Source organism: Lepus europaeus, chromosome 8 (genome assembly GCF_033115175.1).
Source record: "Lepus europaeus isolate LE1 chromosome 8, mLepTim1.pri, whole genome shotgun sequence".
Taxonomy (NCBI): Eukaryota; Metazoa; Chordata; class Mammalia; order Lagomorpha; family Leporidae; genus Lepus; species Lepus europaeus.
In genome coordinates this window covers 65,040,392-65,054,535 of record NC_084834.1, presented here as the reverse complement: position 1 = coordinate 65,054,535, position 14,144 = coordinate 65,040,392, and the positions used below count along the sequence as shown (strand labels likewise).

Here is a 14,144-nt window from a genome sequence, read left to right as displayed (position 1 = left end):
GCTCTTTTAATAAAATTTTTACATAAATAACTGAAGGGTCCCCTCATTCTGTCCCAAAAGTTATAAACTGGCTTTTTTTGTTGTTCCCTCTTTCCCAAAAGTAAGAAATAGACATTTTATTAAAGTCAGTGAATGGAAGTTTGAGAACTTTAGGAGACAAGATATCGACCAGAAGGAGATTTTAGCAAAATTCCCTTATTTGCTCCGTAACAAAATTGTCAGATGTTCCACCACGTGCAGTTTAGATCTCTGATGATAATCATTCTCTCCTTCACATTTGAGCAATTTCAAAAGTCTAAGGAGAGATTTGAAGCCCATGTACTAGTCAGCTCTTCATTACCTAAATTAAAAACCAAGAGGAGCTACTTAGGAAGGTAGAAAGTTTGTTTAGGCTCATAGATTTGGAAGTTTGGTTCACAGTCCAAAATCAGGTGGTCTCCTTAGTCTGGCATCTGATGAAAATAGTGGACAGTAGAATGCAAGCTGAGGGAGGTTCACATGGCGAACCAGGAAGCAGAGGGACAGGGAGTGCACTGGTCTCCCATGTCCATTTCTCTATCCTGAGGCTTCACCTTAGTAAACTCATCCAATCCAGTCACTTCCCAAAGGCTCTACCTTCAGACACAAGCCCCCATCCTTAATCTGTTAACCATTAACAGAAGACTTTGGGGCTTAAACTTTTGCATGAGTTTGTGAGCCAAATCCTATTCAACATGATACTCCCTCTTCTATTTAAGGGAAAGGGGGAGGCCAAAAGAAATTTCTCTTCCCTTAAGCACCTTGAACAGAAACTTCCCTCTCTTGATGTGACATTCCTCTTCCTTGTAGATTTACAGTGCTGGACAGTGATGCTATCAGTTGGAACTTCTTCACTCTCATTTGTGGCTCAGTAACGGACTTCCTGCTTCCTTATTAAGATGTTTCAAATAGTAAGCATGCCATGATGCTGATGAAGATTGCAAGATAGAGCACAGAGATTATTCCTTGTTTTGTTTATCCTCTTATTATAACAAAGTCCTCTGTTTAATGTCTTTCTCTTAACTAGAAAGTTTTTCTAAACTGAAAATGGATTGAAATCTAATGAACATAGATTGGCGATAAGTTTTCATATGAATGTTTTGAATTAATTTCTCTAATTACATAGAAACACATAGTTCTTGTAGGGACTATGAAAAGGCAAACAATCTGAATATTCCATTGTAATTCTTGTGATTATTCCTGAGTGCTTTTTAAAATTGTGATAGAATTCACATAAGGAAAAATGTACCATCTTAACCATTTGCATGTGCACAGTTCAGTGGTACTAAGGACATTCACACTGCTATGCTACCATCATTGCATTCACAGAACTATTTTCATCTTGCAGAATTGAAACTTCACATCCATTCAACAATAACTTCCCATTTATCCCTTCTTCCAGCCCTAGGCAATTACCATTCTACTTTCTGTGTCTATGAATTTGATTACTCTAAGTAGCACATGTAAGTGGAACCATATATTACTTGTTCTTTTGTGACCTGCTCCTCTCATTTGGCATCTTGTCTTCAAGGTTCATCCATGTTGCAGCATGTGAATTTTCTTCCTTTTCAAGGCTGAATGATATTCTACTGTATGTATATATACAGTTTGGTTTATCTGTTCATCCATCATTGAACACATCAGTTGCTTCCACCTTTTGGCTATTGCTAATAATGCTGCTGTGAATGTTGGAATGCAAATATCTCTTTGATTCCCTGCTTTCTTTTTTAAAAATTGTATTTAAGTTATATAAGCTTCATGTATTTTATATATACAGATTTAAGAATATAGTGATACTTCCCACCCCACCCTCCCTCCCATCTACACTCCAACCCTTCTTCCTCCTCCTTCTCCCATTCCCACTCTTAATTTTTACAAAGATCTATTTCCAGTTTACTTAATGATAGTATAGTTAACCCTACATTAAGTAAAAGAGTTCAACAAATAGTATGAAGAAGTCACTGTTCCTCAATGGAAGAGACAAGGGCTATAAACAATCATCGAATCTCAAACTATCCATTTCATTCCAGTACATTACATTTTAGGTATTCTGTTAGTTACCTCGGATCAGGGTGATTCCCTGCTTTCAATTCTTTGTGTGTATTTTAAGAAATAGAATTACTGGGTCATATGAGAATTCTATTTTAGTTTTTTGAGGACTATCCATGCTGCTTTCCATAGCAGCTGTAACATTTTATTTAACCTCCAGTAGTGTACAACATTTCTATTTTCTGCACAGCCTCCTCTATGCTTTATGTTTTCATTTTTTTCTTCAGAGTGGTCGTCCTCATGAATGTTAGTTGGTATCTCATGGTGGTTTTGATTTGCAGTCCTGTAATGATTAGTGATATTATATTGAGGATTCTCTCACATTTTATTGGCCATTTATGTGTCTTCTTTGAAGAACTGTCTTTTCACAGCTTTTGTTCATTTTCTAACTGCTTTTGTTGTGGTTGAGTGGTAGATGTTTTCATATATTCTGAATATTAATTCCTTTATCAGACATGATTTGAAACTAAATTTTTTCTATCATGTGAGTTTCTTTTTCACTCTGTTCATAGTGCCCTTTGATGTATAGAAGTTTTAATTTTGATGTAGCATAACTTATCTGTTTTTCTTTTGTTATGTGTGCTTTTGATGTCATATCTAATCAATCAGTGCCAAATGCAATGGCATGAAGCTTTCTCCCTGTGTATTCTTCTAGGAGTTTTATAGTTTCAGCATCATATTTAGGTCTGTAATCGATTTGAGTTGATTTTTTGATATAATGCTAAATAGGGGTCCAAATTCATTTTCTTGCATGTACATATCTGATTTTACTAATACCACTTATTGAAAAAGCTGGTTTTTTTCTCATTGAATGTGTTGGCATTCTTGTCAGAAATCACTTGATATATATGAACTTTCTATCCCATCGGTTTTTATTTTTATTTATTTGACAGATAGAGCTAGACAGTGAGAGAGAGAGATAGAGCTAGACAGTGAGAGAGAGAGATAGAGGGAAAGGTTTTCCTTCCGTTGGTTCACTCCCCAAATGGCCGCTAAGGCTGGAACTACGCCATCCGAAGCCAGGAGCCAGGTGTTTCCTCCCAGTCTCCCATGCGGATGCAGGGGCCCAAGCACTTGGGCCATCCTTCACTGCCTTCCTGGGCCACAGCAGAGAGCTGGACAGGAAGAGGAGCAGCTGGGACTAGAACCGGCGCCCATATGGGATGCCGGCGCCACAGGCAGAGGATTAACCAAGTGAGCCACAGCGCCAGCCCCAATCCCATTGATTTTTACATCTATCTTTATAACAGTATCACTCTTTTGGTTACTGTAGTCTTGTAATGAGTCTTAAATCAGGAAGTATAATTCCTCCAACTTTGCTGTTTCTTTTCAGAAAGGTTTTTAGCCATCCAGGGTCTCTTAAGATTCTTTTTGAATCTTAGGGTAGATTTTTAAAAATTTATTTATTTATTTGAAAGAATTACAGAGAGGCAGAGAGAGAGAGAGAGTTCTTCCATCCGCTGGTTCACTCCCCAAATAGCCGCAATAGCTAGAGCTGGGCCTATCCCTAGCCAGAGCTGGGAACTTCTTCTGGGTCTCCCACTTGGATGCAGGGGCCAAGGACTTGGGCCATCTTCCACTGCTTTCCCAGGCACATTAACAGGGAACTGGATCAGAAGTGGAACAGCAGGGACTTGAACCAGCGCCCATATGGGATGCCAGCACTGTAGGTGGCAGCTTTACCAGCTACACCACAGCTCCAGCCCCAGGATGGATTTTTTTGTTTCTAGAAAAAATGTCAGTGGTCTTCAGTTATAGTTTTACACAGTTACTTTCATACTATATGGGCAACTTTATATATATATATATATATATATATATATATATATTTTTTTTTTACTTAACACTACTATATATGTATACCATTACACATTTCTTATTTTTATTCAAATACTTCATAAACATAATTTAAAATGGCTACACAGAGTAGAATGTACAAGTAGATTTGAAATATTATGCCTCAAACCATATGACCTATACAAACTTTACATACCACATTCATTAAATGGGAAGAATCTTCCTCACGACATCTCAGAATATTAAGATGCTGTATTTATACTGAGTTGGAAGGAATAATAAATAATTATATTGGTTTAAAAGAATTTGTTAGGAACTATAGACTTATAGTAGTTTACTCTCAACTAACTACAACTCTGGGATTAATTTGTTTACTCAGTAAACATTTCCTGGGTGTCTATAGTTTTTGAATCCCTGGAAACCTAGGTGTAGATTAAATAGGGTCTTCGCCCTTGGGGGGAAGGGAATAAAGACTAAATTTTAATGAAAGGCCATGAAGGTTTACTCTCTTATTTAATTTTTGCATCAGTCTTATGGAAAAGTGTTGTTACCCCCATCTGAGATGAGGACATCAGTGTTCATTTCAGAAAGGCTGAGCAACTCTTTGAAGATGACACATGTAGTGAGTGGAAGGACCAGAATCCAGGCACAGGGTTGTCTGCCTCCAAAGTTTGCTTTTGGAACTTACAACCAAACACAGGAGACAGAGTGTATACAGATAACTGTAATGTTAACAAATATCATCATAGTGATTGAGTCTGCCATGTTAGCAACAAGAATGGCTTTGGGTACGGATTTCACAAGACAAAAAATGAGAAGAGCCACCATTCCTTGTTCACTCCCAGCCTGGACTGAGCTTCTACAGTATGCTAGTCACATTGCAGGGTGCTGAGATGTAGAAAAGAATGAGCAGGGCACTGTGGTAACCTGTGGGAGTCATGGTGCCCAGAAGGACACAGTTAAGTAATTGATTGTGACAGAGCCTGGTGTCAAAACGCCACATGGTTGAAAGCAAAGTGTTGGAGATGCTACCCCAGGAACTAAAGGCGAATTCACAATGGCAGAAGTTCCACAGATGGCAGACAGTGCCGAACATGGCAGATCAGACCTTCCATGCCAGTCTCAGCAGTTTGGATCTCATCCTGTTGGTAACATCAAGTCAGCAGCAGTTTTCTAGTAGGGAAGTGACACACTGAGTCATTTCCTTTAAGAAGCTATCTGACTACAGGTGAAGGACAGAGAAGAACTGGAAAATGACAAGTGGTAGAAGGCCATTCTGGAGGCTGCGGGTCCAAACTAGAGACAGGGAGAGCCAGGAACAGACAGCAGAGATGGAGTGAAGACCAAGCTGTCAGACTGTCAACTGTAGCATGTGTGTGGAGGATAAGGAAGGAGACCCAGAACAACGTGAACAAAGGCTTTAACCATACATGGTCAGAACCACCTCATTTTTGGCCAGTGAAAGACCCATGGAGCACTTAGTAGATAAGGGTTTTTAAAAAATATTTTAATTATTGATTTATTGATTCTAAAGGCGTAGTGCCAGAGAGAAGGAGACCCAGACCGAAAGAAATCTTTCATTTTCTGGCTTACTCTCCAAATGCCCTCAACAGCCAGGGCTGGGCTGAGCTGAAGCCAGGAGCCAGGAACTTCATCAGGGTCTCTCATGTAGGTGGCAGGAACCCAAGTACTTGATCTGTGCTTCCCAGGAATATAAGCAGGGAGCTGGACTGGAAACAGAGCAGCCAGGACTCAAACCAGTACTAAGATATGGGATGGCAGCGTCACAAGTGGAGGTTTAAGCTGCTGTGCCAAATGTTGGTTTCAATAAGCTGTTTTTGAATGATCAATATTTCCCTTATACATTTAATTTTTCTAAAATACTCTAATACTAAACAAACATACCCTACAATGCTACTTACACTATTAGTTTGTTCCTGCAAGTTAGTTCACTATGGATAATAGAACTGAAATATTTTATAATTGCTTTATTGAAACATCATAGATTTTGACTCAGTGGATTGGTGAACTTTCAAAAGATGAAATCCAGGCCGGTGCCGTGGCTCAATAGGCTAATCCTCCGCCTTGCGGCGCCGGCACACTGGATTCTAGTCCCAGTCAGGGCACCCATCCTGTCCCGGTTGCCCCTCTTCCAGGCCAGCTCTCTGCTGTGGCCAGGGAGTGCAGTGGAGGATGGCCCAAGTCCTTGGGCCCTGCACCCCATGGGAGACCAGGAGAAGCACCTGGCTCCTGCCATCGGATCAGCAAGGTGAGCTGGCCGCAGCGCGCCTACCGCGGCGGCCATTGGAGGGTGAACCAACGGCAAAAAGGAAGACCTTTCTCTCTGTCTCTCTCTCTCTCACTGTCCACTCTGCCTGTCCAAAAAAAAAAAAAAAAAAAAAGATGAAATCCATAAAGATGAATAGATTTTTACTGAAATGAAATTCAAAAAAGGTCATTGGACAGGTTAATAATATGCATCACTTTTTAACGTTTCACAAAAAATTTTTGTTTCCTAAGGCTTGTCAATTATTTAGGTCTTTTTTTGTTCTAAAGAGTGTCCCGAAGATTTTCATGAATAGGTAAAAATACTCATTTGACTAAATGTGCTATGGCTTAAACTGTGACACAGGCCACCAGAAGAGGGCAACAGTGAGGTGCTAGGAAGAGAAACTAATTTACTGCTTCTTACATCGCAGTACAATGCTAATACAGAGGGTGTGTGAGTGATACTAACATCTGTTGGGGCTTAAGCCTTAGTTAACATCCAGGATTGATTCATTTTGTGGGGCAGAAACCATGATGTCAGCATTGTCACAGAATTTTCAGAAAATCTGATGATGTACTCACAATGCCATAAGATCATATATTTGTGGAAGTCACCGGCAAGATGGTTGAGGATTAACACCAAGAGATACTTTGACAATTTCACATTTTATGAAGGCCGAATTAAAATTAAGCATCTTGTCACTTGTCCTTTTAAGAGTATAGGAGAGAATTGAGTACTCTAGAGAGCTAACAGAAATCATCTTATCATCTTTGGTAAGATATCCCTGAAGTAAAATGGAAAGAAACATTTCCAACTTTTCCAACTTCTCAACAGTATGCAATGCTAGGTTGAGGCAACAAAGAATTTAGCCTGTCTCATATAAACATTTAACACCAACAACTATAACAATTTTTTTAAAGGTTTTCTTATTTATGTGAAAGAGTGGGGGGGTGGGGTGCGGTTTCCATCCACTTCTTCAATTTCCAAATGGCCACAACAACCAGGGCTGGACCAGGCTGAAGCCAGGAGGCAGAAACTCCATCTGGGTCTCCAAGGTAGTTGGCAGGGGCCCAAGCACTTGGACTGTTTTCTGTTACCTCCCCAGACACATTAACAGGGAGCTGGGTTAGAAGTACTGAAAACATTGCTCTGATGTGGGATGCCTGTGTCACAAGCTGCAGCTTAATCCACTCTGCCACAACACGGGACCCAGCAACAAACTTTTTCAAACACCTGGTCAATCCTAGGAATTCTTTACTATGTATTGAGGTTAGAGAAGGAAAATGGTCAGATACATCACTTGTTCAATGGGAGTTTACATTACAGTGAAGGAAGATGGACATGAAAAAAAAAAAAAACAAACAAAAAACAAACCTGCACCTTAATTCCTTAGTTACAGCTAAGGGAAAACATGGAAAGCAGTCTATCATAGGACACCAACCAATTAGTTAACCAATTGTACTTAACTCCAAAATTGGAAAATTAGTGAAACTGAAAATAGGTCTCAAGAAAAACTCATTTTAAAATCTTAATGGCCATGATATTAATTATTTCCTTAAAAATAAATAAAATGGATAACATAAGATGTATAGATTCATGGAAACAACACTGCCAAAGAGTATTTAAGTAGTTACGGTGTAGCAGTAAATCACTTTGCCAATTTTAAAGTGTTGTGAAATGCCCCATGCCTCCCTGTCCACCTGAACTTAATGAACTCCATGCGCATCATCATCCAGCTGCAGGCACAGTTGACAATCTGCCTTCACTTGCTCTGCCTTAAATCCCTGGTCTCAAACCTGAAGAACACCTGTGTAGGTATAGTCTCCTTCCTCGTCTCATTCACTCATCTTCATTGGGCTCTCTACCATCCCCGAGTCCCAGTGTGCCCAATCTATGGGCCCACCTGCAGCCTCTCTAGCCTCTCGAGTCACATCCCTTGGCTAAATAAGTTACTACTATTTTTACAAGTGCTTTAGACTTTTGTCCTCCAGATTTTATCACATGCATTTCCCAGGCCTGGGTTGACAGTGCAATCCACACAAAAGCTGAGACATTCCCCAGCTGACTCTGGACTCTCAGTGATGTTCATCAGTTCTTTTATTCATCTTTGCTTGTTTGTCTTTCGTATTCTCCAGAGTACCTGGAGGTAGGAGCCTTATTTTGAAGCCTAACTCAGTCATGCCTCCAGAGCTCCCAGATCTCCATCTATCTGATGTAAGATGCGGTTATCTCTGGTGAATGCACAGGCATTCTCTACATCATTAGGCATTCTTTCCTCCTTCCCTCCTGCCTCAGAGAACAATGTCCTGCCCCCTTCCCTATTTTCTTTTAAGATTATTATTTATTTATTCAACAGGCAGAGTTACAGACAGAAAGAGGTCTTCCATCCACTGATTCACTCGCCAAATGGCTACAGTAGCCAGAGCTGGGCTGATCTGAAGCCAGGAGTCAGGAGCTTCTTCCATATCCCTCATGCAGGTGCAGGGGCCCTAGCACTTGGGCCATCTTCTACTGCTTTCCAGGTCACAAGCAGAGAGCTGAATCGGAAGAGGAACAGCTGGGACACAAACCAGCACCTATATGGGATGCAGCACCACAGGCAGAGGCTTAACATACCTGCGCCTTGGCGCTGGCCTCTCTATATTTTCTTAAGTCAAAGCCTTTTAACTTCTTTTTGTGACTTTTTTTTATTATTTCTATTCGCTCTCTTCTTCCCTTCCCTCTTTCCCTCCCTTCTCCCTTCCTCTGGCTTATGAGATCTTCTCCCAAGCCTAAATACATCCTTGTGAAATATTCATTTCCTTTGAGACATATACCATCTTTTCCCTCCTCTTAGCAATACTTCTAAAAATACCTTTCACTTCCTTGTTGAACATTCATCCTGCAATGTCTGGTTGGCCCTCTCCTGAAACAACTCCCGCATGAGTGGCAAGGACAGAAGCACTTGGGCCATCTTCTGCTGCTTCCCTAGGCACATTAGCGGGGAGCTGGATTGGAAGTGAAGCAGCTAGTGCCAGCGCCGCGGCTCACTAGGCTAATCCTCCGCCTTGTGGCGCCGGCACACCGGGTTCTGGCCCTTGGTCGGGGCGCCGGATTCTGTCCCAGTTGCCCCTCTTCCAGCCCAGCTCTCTGCTGTGGCCCAGGAGTGCAGTGGAGGATGGCCCAAGTGCTTGGGCCCTGCGCCCTATGGGAGACCAGGAGAAGCACCTGGCTCCTGCCATCGGATCAGCGTGGTGTGCCAGCCACAGTGTGCCAGCCGCAGCAGCCATTGGAGGGTGAACCAGCGGCAAAGGAAGACCTTTCTCTCTGTCTCTCTCTCTCACTATCCACTCTGCCTGTCAAAAAAAAAAAAAAAAAAAAAAAGATGAAATCCATAAAGATGAATAGATTTTTACTGAAATGAAATTCAAAAAAGGTCATTGGACAGGTTAATAATATGCATCACTTTTTAACGTTTCACAAAAAATTTTTGTTTCCTAAGGCTTGTCAATTATTTAGGTCTTTTTTTGTTCTAAAGAGTGTCCCGAAGATTTTCATGAATAGGTAAAAATACTCATTTGACTAAATGTGCTATGGCTTAAACTGTGACACAGGCCACCAGAAGAGGGCAACAGTGAGGTGCTAGGAAGAGAAACTAATTTACTGCTTCTTACATCGCAGTACAATGCTAATACAGAGGGTGTGTGAGTGATACTAACATCTGTTGGGGCTTAAGCCTTAGTTAACATCCAGGATTGATTCATTTTGTGGGGCAGAAACCATGATGTCAGCATTGTCACAGAATTTTCAGAAAATCTGATGATGTACTCACAATGCCATAAGATCATATATTTGTGGAAGTCACCGGCAAGATGGTTGAGGATTAACACCAAGAGATACTTTGACAATTTCACATTTTATGAAGGCCGAATTAAAATTAAGCATCTTGTCACTTGTCCTTTTAAGAGTATAGGAGAGAATTGAGTACTCTAGAGAGCTAACAGAAATCATCTTATCATCTTTGGTAAGATATCCCTGAAGTAAAATGGAAAGAAACATTTCCAACTTTTCCAACTTCTCAACAGTATGCAATGCTAGGTTGAGGCAACAAAGAATTTAGCCTGTCTCATATAAACATTTAACACCAACAACTATAACAATTTTTTTAAAGGTTTTCTTATTTATGTGAAAGAGTGGGGGGGTGGGGTGCGGTTTCCATCCACTTCTTCAATTTCCAAATGGCCACAACAACCAGGGCTGGACCAGGCTGAAGCCAGGAGGCAGAAACTCCATCTGGGTCTCCAAGGTAGTTGGCAGGGGCCCAAGCACTTGGACTGTTTTCTGTTACCTCCCCAGACACATTAACAGGGAGCTGGGTTAGAAGTACTGAAAACATTGCTCTGATGTGGGATGCCTGTGTCACAAGCTGCAGCTTAATCCACTCTGCCACAACACGGGACCCAGCAACAAACTTTTTCAAACACCTGGTCAATCCTAGGAATTCTTTACTATGTATTGAGGTTAGAGAAGGAAAATGGTCAGATACATCACTTGTTCAATGGGAGTTTACATTACAGTGAAGGAAGATGGACATGAAAAAAAAAAAAAACAAACAAAAAACAAACCTGCACCTTAATTCCTTAGTTACAGCTAAGGGAAAACATGGAAAGCAGTCTATCATAGGACACCAACCAATTAGTTAACCAATTGTGCTTAACTCCAAAATTGGAAAATTAGTGAAACTGAAAATAGGTCTCAAGAAAAACTCATTTTAAAATCTTAATGGCCATGATATTAATTATTTCCTTAAAAATAAATAAAATGGATAACATAAGATGTATAGATTCATGGAAACAACACTGCCAAAGAGTATTTAAGTAGTTACGGTGTAGCAGTAAATCACTTTGCCAATTTTAAAGTGTTGTGAAATGCCCCATGCCTCCCTGTCCACCTGAACTTAATGAACTCCATGCGCATCATCATCCAGCTGCAGGCACAGTTGACAATCTGCCTTCACTTGCTCTGCCTTAAATCCCTGGTCTCAAACCTGAAGAACACCTGTGTAGGTATAGTCTCCTTCCTCGTCTCATTCACTCATCTTCATTGGGCTCTCTACCATCCCCGAGTCCCAGTGTGCCCAATCTATGGGCCCACCTGCAGCCTCTCTAGCCTCTCGAGTCACATCCCTTGGCTAAATAAGTTACTACTATTTTTACAAGTGCTTTAGACTTTTGTCCTCCAGATTTTATCACATGCATTTCCCAGGCCTGGGTTGACAGTGCAATCCACACAAAAGCTGAGACATTCCCCAGCTGACTCTGGACTCTCAGTGATGTTCATCAGTTCTTTTATTCATCTTTGCTTGTTTGTCTTTCGTATTCTCCAGAGTACCTGGAGGTAGGAGCCTTATTTTGAAGCCTAACTCAGTCATGCCTCCAGAGCTCCCAGATCTCCATCTATCTGATGTAAGATGCGGTTATCTCTGGTGAATGCACAGGCATTCTCTACATCATTAGGCATTCTTTCCTCCTTCCCTCCTGCCTCAGAGAACAATGTCCTGCCCCCTTCCCTATTTTCTTTTAAGATTATTATTTATTTATTCAACAGGCAGAGTTACAGACAGAAAGAGGTCTTCCATCCACTGATTCACTCGCCAAATGGCTACAGTAGCCAGAGCTGGGCTGATCTGAAGCCAGGAGTCAGGAGCTTCTTCCATATCCCTCATGCAGGTGCAGGGGCCCTAGCACTTGGGCCATCTTCTACTGCTTTCCAGGTCACAAGCAGAGAGCTGAATCGGAAGAGGAACAGCTGGGACACAAACCAGCACCTATATGGGATGCAGCACCACAGGCAGAGGCTTAACATACCTGCGCCTTGGCGCTGGCCTCTCTATATTTTCTTAAGTCAAAGCCTTTTAACTTCTTTTTGTGACTTTTTTTTATTATTTCTATTCGCTCTCTTCTTCCCTTCCCTCTTTCCCTCCCTTCTCCCTTCCTCTGGCTTATGAGATCTTCTCCCAAGCCTAAATACATCCTTGTGAAATATTCATTTCCTTTGAGACATATACCATCTTTTCCCTCCTCTTAGCAATACTTCTAAAAATACCTTTCACTTCCTTGTTGAACATTCATCCTGCAATGTCTGGTTGGCCCTCTCCTGAAACAACTCCCGCATGAGTGGCAAGGACAGAAGCACTTGGGCCATCTTCTGCTGCTTCCCTAGGCACATTAGCGGGGAGCTGGATTGGAAGTGAAGCAGCTAGTGCCAGCGCCGCGGCTCACTAGGCTAATCCTCCGCCTTGTGGCGCCGGCACACCGGGTTCTGGCCCTTGGTCGGGGCGCCGGATTCTGTCCCAGTTGCCCCTCTTCCAGCCCAGCTCTCTGCTGTGGCCCAGGAGTGCAGTGGAGGATGGCCCAAGTGCTTGGGCCCTGCGCCCTATGGGAGACCAGGAGAAGCACCTGGCTCCTGCCATCGGATCAGCGTGGTGTGCCAGCCACAGTGTGCCAGCCGCAGCAGCCATTGGAGGGTGAACCAGCGGCAAAGGAAGACCTTTCTCTCTGTCTCTCTCTCTCACTATCCACTCTGCCTGTCAAAAAAAAAAAAAAAAAAAAAAAAAAAGGAAGTGAAGCAGCTGGGACTCAAACCAGCACCTAAATGGGAAAATTGAAAAAGAAAATATTTGGAGGCATTAAGGTGGATTTTTCCAGAGCACAGTTTTGAATGGAGACAAATTTAGGTTTCAACACCAACTTTACACCTTACCAATTGGATCTGTGTCCTTGGCTAAGCTGAAAAGACTCTTACAACCTTAGTTTTCTCATCTGCAAAATGAGAATAACAATAGGTCATAAATTTGCTATAAGCCCTAAATTAGAAAATATCAGTCAGTTCTATTTTTTTAATGATTTGGCTCTGAGGCTTTTTTTTTAAACTTTAATAAATATAAATTTCAAAAGTATAACTTTTGGATTATAGCGGCTTTTCCCCCCATAACCTCCCTCCCACCCACAGCCATCCCATCTCCTACTCCCTCTCCCATCCCATTCTTCAACATTCATTTTTAATTATCTTTATATACAGAAGATCAACTTAGTATATATTAAGTAAAGATTTCAACAGTTTGCATCCACACAGATACACAAAGTATAAAGTACTGTTTGAGTACTAGTTTTACCATTAATTCACATAGTACAACACATTAAGGACAGAGATCCTACATGGGGAGTAAGTGCACAGTGACTCCCATTGTTGATTTAACAACTGACACTCTTATATATATATATCAGTCAGTTCTTAGTCCAGTGGTGCTGTGCTAAGTGCTCAGGAAATGGGTGAGTATTTTTAGGATTACCAGTGCTTTTGGAACACAAACATTAATTGAAAGTGTGGATTTTTTAAAAATTTATTTATTTGATAATTAAAAATAAATCTTGATGTGAATGGAATGGGAGAGGAAGCGGAGAAGGGAGGGGTGTGGGTGGGAGGGAAGTTATGGGGGGGGGGAAGCCATTGTAATCCATAAACTGTACTTTGGAAATTTATATTTACTAAATAAAAGTTTTTAAAAAATTTATTTATTTGAAGGCAGAGTTAGAGCGAGAGAGGGATGTTGAGAAATATGGAACTAAAACATCTCCTTAAATAGCTCTTCTTCACTATCAATTTTTTTTAAAATAAATCCCTAAGTAGTAGAGGAGTTTAAAACAATAGTTCAATAAATATCTATCAAAGCAGTGATTATGCAATGTAGTAAATAGCTCTCAATTGTGGTATCAATCAAGAGTTCATGGCCAGTCCCTTTGGGTTTGTTCCTCTCTTGGAAGCCCCCCTCCACACCACTCTTGCTGGAGGCCTTTGACTTTAATAAATACTTAAAAAAAAAAAAAGAGTTGGTGGCATGAACTCATGAACTCTGCATAGGAGGCACATGAGAATTCTCACAGGGGATTTAGGGAAGGCTTAAAAGCAAATTGTAAATAGTTTGGCCTGTAGATGGCAGAGTTGGATAGGGGGAATACTAAGCAATGCCTTC

General features: G+C 41.2%; 1 protein-coding gene across 9 annotated transcripts in view; it reads left to right on the top strand.

Moving 5' to 3' along the window:
• The window catches only part of ALPK1 (alpha kinase 1), a 158,606-nt gene that overhangs the window by 26,869 nt on the left and 117,593 nt on the right, over window positions 1-14,144 (top strand). For 3 of the 9 annotated variants that reach the window (XM_062199727.1, XM_062199723.1, XM_062199725.1), the window contains one exon: window positions 829-929. The exons of the other annotated variants lie outside the window; for them this stretch is intronic. The gene's annotated coding sequence lies outside the window, so the exon portion shown is untranslated. The remainder of the gene's footprint in view (window positions 1-828; window positions 930-14,144) is intronic. 9 annotated transcript variants of the gene reach the window in all.